Genomic DNA, 15,441 nt, shown 5'->3' on the forward strand with positions numbered 1-15,441 from the left:
CAATCTTAACTGAATGATATATTTAAATATCTACTCAGCTGAGTGAGAAGTCAGATTCAAATCTTCTGCCAATATGGTTGGAAACACAGTAATACTTAAAGAGATCGTATAAAATTTTATTTTTCTTTCATTTAGCCTTCTAAATAAATTTTCGATGAGATGAATGCTAATACTTAAGATCAACACATGATTTATGCGACAAAAAATCACGTGACGTCCTCTGATCGTCATATGATACGAATGGGTTCAAATACGTAGCGTACGTCTAAAGATCATATTTCTGTCTGTCGCTCCTCGAAATCGCAATTAGTTGAGAGTAATTAATATTCTATGCATGGCTATATCCAACGATCGCAATGATGGAACGAGTCCAGGGGCGAAATCGTGCAACAATTTATACCAAGTCGAATCGATTTTACACGAAAGTTCGACTGGTTCGAATCGAGAATAATGTTTAATTAGATTTTTCGCTATCGGCGTTAAAATAAATTGCGTTTAATTAGAATTTTCTCTATTGCACGAACGAGAGATTCTTGAAGAATTAGCCCGTATTTAATTCGGTGCAGCGTACAGGTGGATTCTCGGTAAAAAAAAGGGGGGCATTTGGCATGCCTCGAGGTACATCGATACGAGAGGGTGCAACCCTTACGTCCTGAAGAATTGGCGAGGGGTAGTTTAAGAAGTAGTACCCATCCGCTAGTCCTCGTGTCCTTGTTCGAGGGACTCGCAGCCTGGTACCACGGGTACAACCCCGCTCGCCCTTCAACCCCTTTGTGCTTCGACCCCAGAACGAGAAAACCCGCGAAGAAGAGAAGGAAACGGCGGGTCGTAGCTCAATTCGGTAGGTAAATCAAGGAGATTCGTAACATCGACGGGTGGTTTATAACGATTCGCGCGATGTTTGTAAAACAAACGATCGTGCATTTATCGCGGAGAAACTTATAGGTACGTAGGAGTTCGCCTGGATCGTTCTAGGCAATTCGGAACGAGGCATCGTTCGAACGATGGGTAAAAAAAATTAGCAGACATAATCGTCGCGCGTGCACCTGTTTTCGAGTCCTCGGGATCGCCAAGACCGCCGGTGTACGACATAGATATAAACGAGGCGAACGGTGGAGCGACAGGGGCTGGTGGGGGTTGGCGTTCGCGGGGTTGCGGGGAGGTTGGACGGGTAGTTGGTTCGGAGTCGGACCGACCGAGCACGCGTCACGAGGCGCTAGAAAAGCGAAGGTGCCCACGGATGTATTTTTTAATTATTGATTTTAATGACGAGGGAGAGAGAGACTGCCTCCAACGCCGCTGCCGGCAACGCCATCTTGGATGCTGGGCGGAGTAAGAAGCGTCCCTCTCCCCCTTTACCTCCTCGTCCTCCCGCTCCTCATCTCCCTCTCATTTGGTTCCTCTCGTCTCTGTTTTTCTCTCCCGCTCCCCTTGTCTCTCTCTCTCTCGTCTTTATTCACACCGGGTTCGTCGTTCCCCGGACTCTTTCCACCTTTCCGTTCTTTCGCCCGGTGCACACGCGTTTTCCCCCGCCTCTCTCCGCTTCTCTCCTCTTTCACCCTTTTGTCTCCTTTCGACCGTTTCCTTACCTCCTTGTACCCCCTGTCTCTTTTCTCTCCGTCTCGCTCATTTTCTCTCCCGCTCTGTCGTTCAGCTTCTTCAGCCTCTTCTTCTTCTTCTTCTTCTTCTTCTTCGTTAGCTGAGATCCTTCCTCAGGTTCTTTTCTTTCTCTAGCTAGACTAATGCCGAGAGATAGACAGATGATGATTAAGAAAGCGTCGACGACAGCGGCGGCGACGTCGACGTCGACGACGGGGCTACGTGTGAGGACAACCCCTATTTCCACCCCCGGAAGGCTCCCCGACGGAAGGTTGCGTTTTGTCCTGCTCCCACCTCTGTCCGCGGACGGACCGATTTCCCTACGCTTCCTCCTTCGCCCTTCTAATTCCTTCCCCTTAATTCTATAAGGTTTATAAATGCTTTTTCTACGAGTCGTCGTCTCTGTTCGAATCCCATTTCGAATTCCAATTCGTATCTTCAGCCGGTCGAATTTTAATTATCGTGCTACGAATTTTTAATTATTTATTTCACTTTCGAATCATCGAACGTCACTTCAGAATATTTAATTTGCAAATAATTATAAGATAATTTGTTGGTAGTAATTTTCGTTTATGAAGCAAAGAATTGCTATCTAAGTCGAATAGGAAAGTAAACACAGTCACAAATATTCAAAGACCCGAGACGACGAATATCGGTTCGATCGAAGTTACCAGTGACCGAAATGTACAAGGGTTTAGGGGTGAGTAGCAGAAGAGACACGTTTGCCGGGTGTTTAGAAATTCCCTCGGACACGCGAAAGCCACCCTTAACGCCCTCGACGCGTTAAGACGATATCCGATTTCTTCCTCTCTTCTCGCCCCTTTTTTCGCAATCTCTGCCTCCGGCTCAAACCCTCCTCCTACCGATCCTTCCTCCGCGTTGTCCCGAACACGAGAAACACGGTTCCCGTTACTTCGCCGCATCACGAAGCTTTTCCTTTTTTCTATGGCCCCCGAGTTTTTTTTCTCCTAGCCCTTCCGTTGCGAGCGTCGAACGTGTCTCGGACGTAAAAAAATTAAATAAATAGTCGAAATCAGTGCTTAAACAGGGTCCCAAAAGACGCAGATCTCGTGTTTGCGAGATTTTGAACATATTCCACGCTAATTACATTTGTGACACTGTACGTTTGTTTTGGAATTATGACCGAAGCTTCAGGTGTATCGATTCTTGTTTCAACGATCCTACGCGTTCTCGGGTGTAATTTAGCTTTCGCCGGGGAAAAGCTCCTTCACCGACAGGGATTAAGACTGATTTACGGGGCCTGATCCAAAATACCCTGGACAATGGCATCTTTCTAGAAATGTCCGAGACGAGTGTGTTGCGCACGGTGACGGAGGTGTTCGTGACCGCGGATGGTCAGGTGCATTTTCAGGTACAAATGGACCTGTTCGAACGCGAAGACTTACTGCCGCACTCGAGGGTGCAGACGTGCCGCATACACGTCTTCCCTGTGTACCAGGAAACAAAAGTAGAGGTTCTCTTTTCTTGTCCTGTCTAAGTCATACTTTTGTCACGGACCGGATGTGCCTACGTTCGGAAGGTACAAAAACGTGCACAGCTTACGTTCGAAGTATAGGTCTAGTTCATCCGTGCTTCACCCAGCGGGTGACGAACGACGAAACGATACGTCGCGGGACGAGGAAGACCGATGGTGTTCCGTCGAAGAATAAAGAAAGCGTCAGGTTTTCTTAAAACGCGTCGTCCGCGCGTACGAGTAGAGCGAGGAGGAGAAGATACCCGGGTGCTCCTCTCCAACCCCCCCCGCGGTACCCTTCGTATCCGGCTGCGTGGCTCTCGTAGGCGCCACGAGCGTTGATGAGTCGAGGCAGGAAGAAACGCGGCGAAGAAGAGAGGAAACGAGGGCGAAGAGCCGGGCAGGCGGGGGCAGGGGTTTGAAGGGGTTCGCGAAGAGAAACGGGCGCGAGCGAGCGAGAGGGCGACTCTTCCGGGTGAGCGTCGGACGAAGATGCGGCAGGGTTTATAAGAGTAAGAGAGCGGGGACGGCGAGGACGGGGGCGAGCCTGGAGAAGGTGGCGGAGGTGGAATTAATGCACGCACCGGGCCACGCACCCCCGAACCCCCTTTTACCAGTCGAGTCGACGGCAGCCAGCAGCCTACTACTTCGTTATACGACAAGTATAAGAGGAGAGCACAGAGACTTTTATTGATCGCCTGGCAAAAACTCAGGAACCCTCATTTCGTAGCCCACCCCCACCCCCGTCCGACCACTCTTCTTACGCGGCTCCGAGATACCCCTCCCCCCGAACTCGTGGCTCCTTCTTTCTCGCGCCACCCCGGAACCCCCGCTTTCCCTTTCTTTTTTGTTGTTCTTATATCTTTTTAAGCGTTCGGTGACGCGTGGTCGAAAATCGGTCTTCGAATTTACGCGTGGCGTTAGTCGAGTTGTTCAAACGATCGAACGAGTGACGATGATTCAAAGTCGCGGTAGCACTCGAACTCAGCCTGGAATCGAAACATTAACGTTTCAAGTTTTAATTATTTTGCTCGACATCGATTACCAACGAGCCAGTTTCGCGTCATAGCGTAAGAACGAAACGAGCGCGAGAACGAACGGTTACTTTTACCTCGTTCCACGATTTGGCACATACGCATCGTTGCGCTATTGCGAAACGTTGGTCGACGATGAATCTTAACGCACGTACATGCGAGAGAACACGACTAAGGAAATAGCGGACGGGGACTGGGTGGAGGAAATATGCCGAGTGATTTTTAATTATGAAAAACGTCGGTACACGTCGGTAATTACGCTCGTATAAATTATGCCCGCGACTGAGAAACGCGACGTTGAAAAATAGGAATAAAAAAATGAGGGAACAATGTGGCCGGTCCGGAGGAAATAATGTAAATTCGCGGTACCCGAAACAATAACCCTTGAGCGTCGCTCGAAAACGCTCCTCGTGCTCCGCTACCCCAAGGGGGAACGGGGCTTGTTTCGAGGAGAGAGGAAGAGCAGACGTCGTCGCGGTGATCTTTGACCCTAAATCTTTACGAACTTTCGCCGAGAGATCCGACGTTGCTCCGCGCGTCCTAGCCATGCATCGAACGGCAAGCGTCGATAATTTTCCACACTACCGTGCGCGATTACGACGAAATTAGCATGCGACACAATCATGTATATTCGTAAAAAATTATTTGCGACTATTATTGTTGACGAGAAGTTTTCGATGGGACGTTCGATTCGCTGCGATTTAGTAGAGTGCGTTAATTCTCGACTATGTCCCAGTGTTCATACCCATACGTCAATCGATGATACCGATTGCTAATTATCGATCAGTGAAAAAAATAGCGAAAGTTCCTATGAAGCCCTGTCGTTCTCCGCAGGGCAACCCTCTCGCCATCCGATTAATACCGGAACGTTATCCACGGAACAGGAGAGAGACCCAACGGTCTTCGCAGCAGCCACCCACCGGTACACCCTTTCCGAGCCAGCCCCGTCCCCCGCAAAAGTAAGTAGCGAGCGAGCGGCATTCAAGGGTTGGTGACTGAGCGCGAGGGGGTGGAAGAGGGTGACTCCGGCGGCAGGCTACGTGGAACGAGGAAAGATCGGAGAAAAGGCGGGCGAGAAAGAGCGAGACGGAGGGTCGGTGGGTAGAGTGAGCGGAAGAGAGCGAGAGGGAGAAAGAGCGGGTACCGAGGGTACGGCCAGATTTTAACGATTCCTCTGCCGCGGAGTCTTAAGAGAAAGAATGGCGGGGGTGGGGTGAAATGAGAGGGGAGGGTCGGGGGACTGCCGAGGAGGCGAGGGTGTCGAGCAGCGGGAGGAGAGCCGGCAGGCGGAGGAAGGGCGAGGAGCCGCGGAAAGAAGAGAAAAGGGAGGAAAAGGCGAAGAAGAAGGTCGGAAAGAGATGAGAGGTCGGGGTGGGCGCGAGGGTGTGGGGAAGGACGGTGGAGATCGCGGTGGCGGTCGACGAAGGATAAGACGAGGCGGGTGGCGGCCGGGGTGTGGGGTTGGCCGTAGGACGCGAAATGAAGAAATTCTATCTACATTTCCAACCCTTCGTGCAGCGTCTTACCCCCTTCTCGCCACCCGCGTCTTCTTTTCTCTTTCTTCCGCCCGCTTCGTTCCTTCGGCCGCCTAACCTTCCATCCCTCGGCAGGGTAGGTCCCAACCCCCTTCTCGCTTCCCTCCCCGGCCCCTTGCCTACGCTCGCGAAGCTTGTCCCCTCGATTCCGCGAGCAACCACCCCGGCTCTGAGACAATGCGACCAACCCCAACCCCCGGACCCCGCGGTCCGTCTTTTTCGCTCGCTTCCTCTTCCTCTTTCTCTGCTCCTTCGTTCGTCGGACCTTCGCATACGGAAGCCCGGGAGGACGAACGGAAACTTGCCGATACAAATCATCGTATATGTATACATCAATTAACGCTGCCTGTGCAAATGGACCGACGACGTTCGCGGACAGTCCAGACGAGGACACGCGTGAAGTCGCGATTTCTGACATCGAACAAGCTTTTACCGTGAGTCCGTCACTGAACGAATTATGCACGATCGTTAAATTCGAAACCGGATCGATTATTAGAATTTTTCTGGTTTCGTTGAAACGGCACCCCGCGCCCTACCACCTCCCCCGCATCATTCCTCGCTAAGAACAGACGAGTTTCAAGCCCTCGGAGCACACGGTGTCCTCCTTTCTCTGTTCCTACTCTATTCTTAAACGCAAAAGCGAAAATTTTGCTTATTAGAATATTTCCAGGTAGCGCTCCATCCCGTTCCCTCTTTCTTCGGCATTCGGCTAGTCTGTCCGCCTCTCTTTCTCGGCGATCGTCGGCCCGACGACTCTTCAACGACGACGGTGCGACGTCTAGCCACCGGGGGCGGCCATTACTATGATTGTGTGCTTTAATTATTATTATAGCGGGGTCCGGTGTACAACGATAACTAGAGAGACAGAGACAGGAGGACAGAAGAATAGAGAGAGAAAGAAAGAGAAAGCGTTTTCTCTGCGTAAGTTTTGATGTTAAACAAACGCGATTTGGATACATCTTTTGTGCGGTTCCTCTTTCGCCTGACCACTCACTCATGTTTGTCCTCGCGTTTGTTCCTTCGCAAAGTAGCAAACCAGGGTACGAGGTTGGGTTAAACGCGTTTCAAATTTAACGCGCCGAGCGTACAGTACGAGAATTACGCGCGTTCCATCCGAGGAACTCACGCTGTAAAATCTGTCTCGCCGACCAGAAAAATGGTTCGCAAGAAATTCTTAAACGATATCGACGCGAGTCTCTCGCCGAGCCACCCTGTATCGCGTCCGATCTGGTAAACTTTGCCACGCACACGGTCTTTTCGAGAAAACGATGAGACGTAGCCACGGGTGGTTTCCTGTCCAGCGCCTATTGTTTTCCCCGTTTCTGTGCGGGACGTCGCGTCGCGTCGGAAGCAATAGGAGGCTTTCGAGGCTTAAAAACATAAGTATATGTGGAGTAGTGGCGAGGGAGACGGACGAGGGTTCGGGGATGGAACGGGGTGGGATGGGATCGGAGAGGATAAGAAACACAGCGAGATGCGTTTGTTCCACACGAGCCATTGTCTGCCAAGACTACCTTTCCATTGTTCGTTATCCCCGTTCCACCCCTCTTCCAACGACGCGTTCGCCACCCTTATCGTTCGGTATCTTACATCGCGCCGAGCTTTGTGTCGTCTTAGGCTGGCCCTCTCTAAAAATTTTACCGACGTTCCACAAATTATTTAATTGACAACCGTCCATTTTTAATTACGCGGCCATTCCTTGGCCCGTACCGCATCGCGAGCGAGTGCTCGTGAATTTTCTTTCTAACAAGCTGGCAAACGGTGATTCCGTTTGGTCGTTGGCATCGAAGAGGCGAACTCGTGACGAGTACAAGAACGATAGTGTTGGGGAAGGTGAAAGTTTTCGGATGGCCGGGCAGGGAGTTCAAAGTTTTATCGTGACCGAATTAGAGAGAGAGAGAGAGAGAAAGAGAAAGTGCGGGACATACTCTCGCCCCGCGTAAAAGCTTCGATCAGCCGCCAAAATCACACGAATGGATTATCAAATAAAATGTTTAATTATTGATAGTGATACGTGGTAGGTGTCGAGATCACGAAACGAAAAATGTAAGCGAGCAAATGTATGTACGGGAAAAAAACCAAACCCAGGAAACACGAGCAAAATGTAAAAACTAAAAGGGTGTTTTGTAAAAAGCAATGCGGCGTCGTATACGCGGCTACGCGCCGATACTTTTTTGCGTGCACTCTCCTCGGCATTGTCTACACCTATTCGAATCGCAACCTCTTTCGTCGAAAACAAAGTCGTCCGACGAATGAAAGGAAAACTCCTGTCGACCCATAATTATTTCTACCCACGCGTTCCACGTTCGTGAAAAGAAACGCGTACGCGCCGGAGAACGCGGAGGCATATACGAAAAAGTCACGAGGGGAAAAGCAACGCAGGCCCTCGAACCCCTGCGAGTTGCGTGAAAAATATGTAAAGTATTGATTGCATTTTATAATTACTTGGGAGAGAGCCGGTCGTCTTAGCTACCCTATCCACTCCGTCCCTTTCTTTCCCTCGTTTCGCCCTCTTCTTTCCGCCCTCCCGTCTTCCATCAGCCGGCCGCCCCTCGCTTCGCCTTTCAGCCTCCCTCGCACCCCACTCTCTCATCTGGCTGTCTTATTTCCTTCGTCGTTCTGTCTTTTAGACAGTTTCCCTTCGACCTCGCGCGCCCGCGCGCGCGTGTATATCCACGCGCGTTTAAAGTGAGTAAGAGCAGGCGAATGGATAATCTTTCAAACCCCCTTAGCTTGTTCTTATTTCGTGCGTCGTATTCAAATGATTTTCTCGTGAAAGCAGAGAGACGATGGTCGCGTTGTCGGGATCGACATATCGAGGATACAATCGTCATTTAATAATAAATAATTGTCATTTAATAATAATTAATCCGCGATCATGTAGAATCGATAATTGCGATATTAGATGCGTACAGATCTGCTTGGCACTGTTAGAATTAAAAAACTGTCAACCCTTCCAGGCATCGATGCTCGCGCGGAAAGACTGCGGACGCTCTCCGACAGGGATTTAAGAATCTCGCGCGCAGGCTACTAACGGTAACGGTGGAGAATATCGGGAAAGGTAAGAAAAACGAGAGAAGGCAATGCGCGGTAGAGAGAGAGACAGAGAGAAACATCCGGGGGTTGAATAAGGAACGTAGGACCGTGGAGAGGGGCAGGCAAAGAGTGGCACTGTTTTTAGCAACCTGCCCGGCCACCGCGCCGCGCCGTGCCGCGCCGTGCGACTACTGCCGCATTCTCTACTCATTTACTCTTGAAAAACTAACACAACCTCGACGCGGTGGGGTCGACGAGCGCCGCGCACACACGCTCCGACGCACGGTCTCGCCCTCGAGAACGCGTACGGAATCGTTGCATTCACCCGGGTGTACGTGTATATCGGTGCGCGGAACTGGAGAACGTAGCGAAACGAAAACGTAGACTCTAGGCGAGGCTGAAGGTGTGTACATACGAGTAAACCGAAGCGACTCCGCGATTTTAATTTTTAAACGTAAACGTTTATATTAAATCACGATTGAAACGTAAGATTTCATCCGAATTTACGTAGACTGACAGCGGTGTACTTATTTCTGGACTCGAGCAAACAAACAACGATTATTGATACGTGATTTAAAAAAGATTTCCGAGAAAATTGTTGCGATCGTAGTATGAATAATAAGATACTTAATCGGCGTATCGAAGCTTGGATACCAAAACGGGACGTGCTTCTAAATACATACTTCATTCGAGGAGCGCATACGCGGTTACTGTACGTATCTCGGTTAACATCGTCCCTTCGCGGGGGTGGTGATTACGCGTAGACTCCGGCTGGAACGAGGAAGTGAGAGAGACAGAGAGAGAGAAAGAGAGAAAGAGAGAGGCAAACCGGCAGGGGTGGTTAGGAGAAACGGGGGAGAACGCACGTAAGGGTTTTCTCGGTTTCTTACAGCGCGAACGAGAGAAGCGGGGCGGGGGCGATGAGGAGGGTGGTTACTACACTTGGAAGCTCGCTTCAGCCTCTGCCTAGAAGTTGCGCCCAGCATTTTAATCGATTTCATTTGCGCGCACGCGAGCCAGAACGAGAGCGAGGGTCTCGCGAGAACCAGGAAAGAGTAAGCGAGCGGGTGCGGGGGCTTCCGAGATAGAGAGAGAGAGAGAGAGAGAGAGAGAGAGAGAGAGAGAGAGAGAGATAAGCAGAGAGACGGTGGAAGAGAGAGGAAACGAGGGACGAATCGAAAGAGCGAGGACGAGAACCGTGGTGCCGCCGACGAAGAGAACGAACCGGAGTAGGAAAGAGACGCGGGGGAGAGGGAGAGTGCCTCCCCCGGGTGTATAAACCTTTCTTTGTTTTGCTTTGCTTGCGTCATTAGGGGTTGGGGATGGATGAGGGCGAGCCGAGCGGGGGTGCCGGATGTGTACGAGCGGGGGAGGGCGTGGTTCTTCTTCTGCAATCTACATATAGGCATCTCCAACGGTACTCCGAGGAGACGACTCTTTGCCGTTACGCGTGTACCTACGTACGTACATACACGTATACCTTGGCTGGCTCCGAAGTCGACACCTAACCGGATGCGAATTCCGACAGATCCGAAGGTGTCCAGCTACGCGATCTCGACTGTGATCGCTTCATCATGATATAATATGACACATGATACGCGTATGCCAACTTTTCCCATAATTAACTCGTTTTAAGAAACAGCGTATGAAACGCGAGGACGCGTAGTGAGGAGGAATTCGAGAGACACAGACGTACAATCGTACTGCCCTTTTGTCCATATTAAATAGCAATCTCGTATCCCAGATTGACACTCACGTTTTGCAAATCGCATGTTCATCGTAGAAAACAGAAAGAGTAGACAATTTTGTAACTTTACATTGGGTACGAATTTACGCGATATAGGTAGAGAGTCTGAACATAGTTTCCTCGCATAAGCAGATTCACGGCTTAAGACCGGTATTGGCGAGATTCGATTGCACGGTATTAGCCATAGTTGCTTCCACGTTATACGTACACCCAATAGCCCGATAGTCCACGGTACATAAACAGATTCTCCTTAAACGTGAACCTTGATACCGCGGGACCATAGTCGTTCTCGTAATTTATGTACTATACGCGTGAGCGTGTCTTCGGGCAATTTAAAACATCGCTAACTTCTAAACTACTCTCTCTCCCCAACCCTTCGGCTGTGGTAGATTCGTTCGACGTCGAGCTCGACGGGTCGTTCGATGGTGAATTATTTAGGAAGAATACGTTACGGATTAAAATTTAGATTTATTATCGGTCGATTCGCGAAGTCTACGGAACGTATACACGTGCGTCTGCACTATGAAAGTAAAAGACCGTTCTCTCGATTCTGTTAATTCTAGAATCCGAAGGATCAACCAATGCGTAATAGACGAATGATCGTTTTGTTGGGATTCGCTTAAATTCGTTTCGGACAAGGCGAGAAAGGGGGTTTGAAAAGAAGTCGGGCAAACAGATAGAGAAAGAGAAAGAGGCAGCGGTCAGCTGATAGGGGTGGTCACGTGTCGCGTGGCCGGCTAGCCGGCCTGCCGGCCAAGGCTCGGGGGTCGAGAGAGGAGGTGGTTTTGATAGCAGCCGGCCCACGTGGCGAGCACGGGGTAAAAACGAGGCCGAGGAGCGTAAAAGGCTTCCCAACGACCGCGCCACCCCCGTAAGCCACCCCCGGACCCGGATCCGGGATCGGGGGTGGCTTACGGGGGTGTAACGCAGAGATTTTATTGGCGACGGGACGATGGTCCAGCGCGTGGTCAGCTGGCGTCGGCGCCAGAGTCTCTCTTCTCTTCTCCTTCTTGACAGGGTGCCGCGGGAGTAGGGGGTGCGTTTCGTAGGAGGGGTGCCGAGTGCACGGGGTGGGGCTCGGTCACCACGTGCTCCGCCACGTGGTCTCCAACCCCCGTTTTACCCCCGTCGAGACCGCGTGTCCCGTGTTTCTTTCCGGTAACACGTTCTCCGATTTATTGAAATTTCTCTTCCTAGACTAGAGCAACGAAGCCGCGACGTAAAGGTAACAAATTTTCAGAAAACAACGCAGAGAAATGACTAATTACCAACAATCATAGAAATCAAAGATTTATTTACTCGTTGTTCAGATATCCATTCTAACGTCCCCTCATCTGTTTTCGAAAGACTCTGCTCTGTATCTCCGGGCGACGACGCGAACAGTGCGCGCACGTGTGTTTAAACCGTAAAATAAAGGTACGAGCGAAGAATGAACGCGTTTCGGTAACCATTGTGTCGCACGTTCCGCTTTCAAAAAAAGGTACACCGAAGGGAATCGTTCGGAGAGAGGGTTGCGCATACCTATCTTGAAGAATCCAGAAAATCCACGCGTAGCGAAAGAGGGGAACCTTTTCAGCGAATACGCGAGCAACCACGTGCGACGAAATAAAGAAAAGAAAGGGGTGATCTTGCAAAGGGAGCAGCTCGGATGTAGGTATGTAAGCGCATAGAACGAAGCGTAACGGGGAGTGCGCGTACAGCGATTGTCAAAAATGAATGAAAGATACACCACCCTTAAGCATTCTATTTCTACCTCGGTACATCGAACCTACCGTCGAAAGAGGATCGCGACGCGAGAGAAACGTAACTTGGCGCTACTCGCGTGCGAAGCAACCGAGCAAATAAACTTCATATTTTAATTCGGAGTCGTAGTTGGATGCCCACGCGCTTCGATCCCCTTTGTATCCGTTTTGTGCGTTTAATGCGAGATCACGAGCCACCCTTGCGTAGCGGACTTTAAAACGAGCGACGCTCTTGAATATTTAACGCGTACTTCCTTGATTCTTATTAAAAACCCACTATCGTAGTCAGCGATAAATGCGAACGTTTGACGTGGTAACGATAACGATTACAAATTAGACGAATGAAACAGAACAGTGTTGGAAAACAATACATGCGAGATTCTAAAAATGTTTAGACGGTCATCGCGCGCGGAACTAAATTTTTCTATAGAATCTCCAAGGATTGAAATATGTTAACGATGCCCATGTATGAACCGCGTCTTTTAATTAGCTATAAAATTATGTTTTCGAGCATCGCTCGCATCTACTCGCAATTTAGGGGTGTGCGTCGAGGTGAGGGGGTGAAACGGGCGGATATGTAGAGGAGCCGAGGGTGGAAAGAGAGCGAGAACGCGAACGAGGGTGGGTAGACGACATGTCATGCCGTGCTTGGCTCGCCTCCACCTTCTTCCAACTTCCACCAACCCTCCTCCCCGTCCTCTCGCCTCCTCTCTGGGCGCCGCATCCACCGGCACCACATCGATCCGCCTTAATGAGTGGAAAGAATAAGACAGCCTCCCCGGCTGCCGCGAAACCGGAGTTTCAACCCCCTTCCATCTCCCACCCACCCTTCTTCCTACCCTTAGAACCTCGACGTCGTCGTCGTCGTCGTCGTCGTCGTCGTCGTTGTGGACGTCGTCGTCTCATGTATAGGAAAGAAGGAAGGGGTCGCGAGAATCGTAGAACCGTGGAAGGGAAAAACCGAAAGAAGGAGAGAGAAGAGATAGATGGAGAGAGCGAGAGGGAGGGGAAGGAGGTGAAAAAGAACGAGAAGGGGATGATCGGGGAATGAGAGCGAGAGAGAGAGACAGTTTGAAGAGGTGATGGAGTCGGAGGGAGGGGTGGTAATGCTCCCGTTGTTTCGCGAGCCGAGGGAGCCACGCACGCACCCACACCCCCTTCTTCCACCCCCCGTGTTCGTCGAGAATCAGCCCCTGCCCCCCTTCGTCGAGGCTTCCGAGGAATGTTAATTCCAGGCGCTTTAATTCTTACGAATATTTCCCTTCGGTGCGTCTGGGGACGATTCCTGGATCGGGAGGCGAAGAGTAACGAGAAGAAACTCCCGGGAAAATGGGTAACGAAGAAAACGGGACTGCCGAGAATCGAACGAAAACGGTCGAGAAAAAGAACCGCGATTTTCGATATTTTCCATTTTATCAAATCGAAATAATTAATTCGCGTGACGCCGCGTTTTCGTAATTTAAATAAGTCGAAGGGAGTATGTTCGTATTAAAATTTCTATCATTAGTCTGCAGATTTATATGCATAGTAAAATATTTATGGTATCAATTAAAGAAATACATTCTAAATATATATTTATTTTATCATGTATAGATGTTGTAATAGGCAAACATTATTTATATTCAGTACCAACAGAATTCTTCTAAAAACGTATGAAGTCCTACTTATCTATCTACTTATCATTTTGATGAATGAAAGAAGATGAACTTTCGAATGTCCCTCACAAATTAAACGACTGGTAGAGCTACGGTTTCTGCATAGATGAACTTCGGTCTTAACTTCCTTTTATCACCGTAATGAGACACGACCGCGCCATGATTATATTTGATAAAAAGTTGGAATGAGATCTAGAATACGGAGTCGTGAGAATCCTTGTTCCTTAGGTAGGTATTTATTATAGCGAAATCATACCCATAATGGACTCGGTTACGCGCACAGCCGATAGCCGATCTTCTCCTGTGCATCGTAAGTTTTCTGAATTGTGACTCGCGTTCGCGCTTAGCTTTCGAGGATATTGCGGCAACGAACGAGCGAACGTGTGGGCGACTCTACCTACGTAACTCGAGGACAAACGCGCTCACGGGTTTTTCCCACCAGACTTCCCCGAAGAAACAATGAAAGATCGAACTGGATTAATGGAGTAGGGAAGAAGGTAAAAACGATCTTAAAGGAGAGAGGATTGCGAGAGGGGGAATTCGCAAATTGTAGCGCAAAGAGGAACGCGGATGGCGAGAGAGAGAGGGAGATCAATTTTGTCGAGGAAGGAGCAAATGGAGAGCCGAGGAGAAGAGAAAAGCGTAACTACTGCGGTTTTTGCGGGACACCGTCATATCCGGTCATCCGTCTATTCTCTTATTCCCTGGCCAGGTCATGGCTGAGAGCGCGTTTAGTCGAATAAATCATCGACGACTACCAAACATGTCTCATTTCTCTGTCCCTATGTTCCAACTACACCTGTACGTGAAGGTATCGAGTCGATCGATCAATCGATTGATCGATTTCTATCCTTGATTCACTGCACGTGCGGCAGGTAGGTACCGACGAAATTAATTAAGGTCGCCTTTAAATAAAGATCTTTTCAAGTTCGACGTCGATAGATAAAGTTTTTCGAACTCCGAGGACCTGAAAATATCCGCAGACTCCAGCGACAGGTAAAACGCTGGAGGAATAGGATTCAAAGAGCATCTTAATCTCTTCGATGCAATCTGTGCCATAAACAACGTGAACGCGGCTCCTTCGTGATGGTTACACGTATTATAGCGTGTATCGAGGCACGAGGCGAGCCGACCGGCCCGATCTAAACCCGGCACGAACGATAAATCCACCACGGATTCTCTTCAACGACGAATAAAATAGATCTCGACTAATTGCGAGAGATGCACGACTCACTTACTTGCACGCTCTCTCGGACCCCGACCCGTTCCCTCGCTCACTATCTCTCTCATTCTCTCTCTTCTTCTTCTTCTTACTGGCCGAGATATAGTGCGATTCGCCAAGTGGCTTAAACCCACTAATTTTACAATCACACTCGAATTCGAAGCCCTGTTTACGCCTTAATCTCTCTGATTAATAACCGAAACACGCGACACGAAAACGCGCGTAGCTCACGACTGGACGTTAATATTTCGAGTTACAATGTATTTCTGCAACGGCTATACGGTTATAATGTTTCTCGCGTTCTCTTTCCTCCGGTTCAGCATCGTTCGTGATCTGGAACACGTTGCCGCGCGCTGCGTCCCTAACAGCGAAGAATCGATGCCTGGTTGAACCTCTG

General features: G+C 49.7%; 1 protein-coding gene and 1 long non-coding RNA gene across 6 annotated transcripts in view; one reads left to right on the top strand and one right to left on the bottom strand.

The window, feature by feature from the left end:
• The window catches only part of lov (BTB/POZ domain-containing jim lovell protein), a 93,366-nt gene that overhangs the window by 20,841 nt on the left and 57,084 nt on the right, over window positions 1-15,441 (bottom strand). Inside the window, exon 1 of one of the 4 annotated variants that reach the window (XM_026810669.1) lies at window positions 1,590-1,825. The exons of the other annotated variants lie outside the window; for them this stretch is intronic. The gene's annotated coding sequence lies outside the window, so the exon portion shown is untranslated. Of the gene's footprint in view, window positions 1-1,589; window positions 1,826-15,441 lie in introns of those variants that run through there. 4 annotated transcript variants of the gene reach the window in all.
• Window positions 1-15,441, top strand: part of LOC113463823 (uncharacterized) — a 47,469-nt gene that overhangs the window by 6,265 nt on the left and 25,763 nt on the right. The window contains exons 1-2 of one of the 2 annotated variants that reach the window (XR_003388651.1): window positions 8,282-8,330; window positions 8,603-8,703. This is a non-coding gene — a long non-coding RNA (uncharacterized LOC113463823). Of the gene's footprint in view, window positions 1-4,941; window positions 5,067-8,281; window positions 8,331-8,602; window positions 8,704-15,441 lie in introns of those variants that run through there. The other variant, XR_003388652.1, reaches the window with a different exon arrangement.

The sequence above is a fragment of the Ceratina calcarata genome, unplaced genomic scaffold (genome assembly GCF_001652005.2).
Source record: "Ceratina calcarata isolate Rehan_Ccalc_2016 unplaced genomic scaffold, ASM165200v1 scaffold165.2, whole genome shotgun sequence".
NCBI lineage: Eukaryota > Metazoa > Arthropoda > Insecta > Hymenoptera > Apidae > Ceratina > Ceratina calcarata.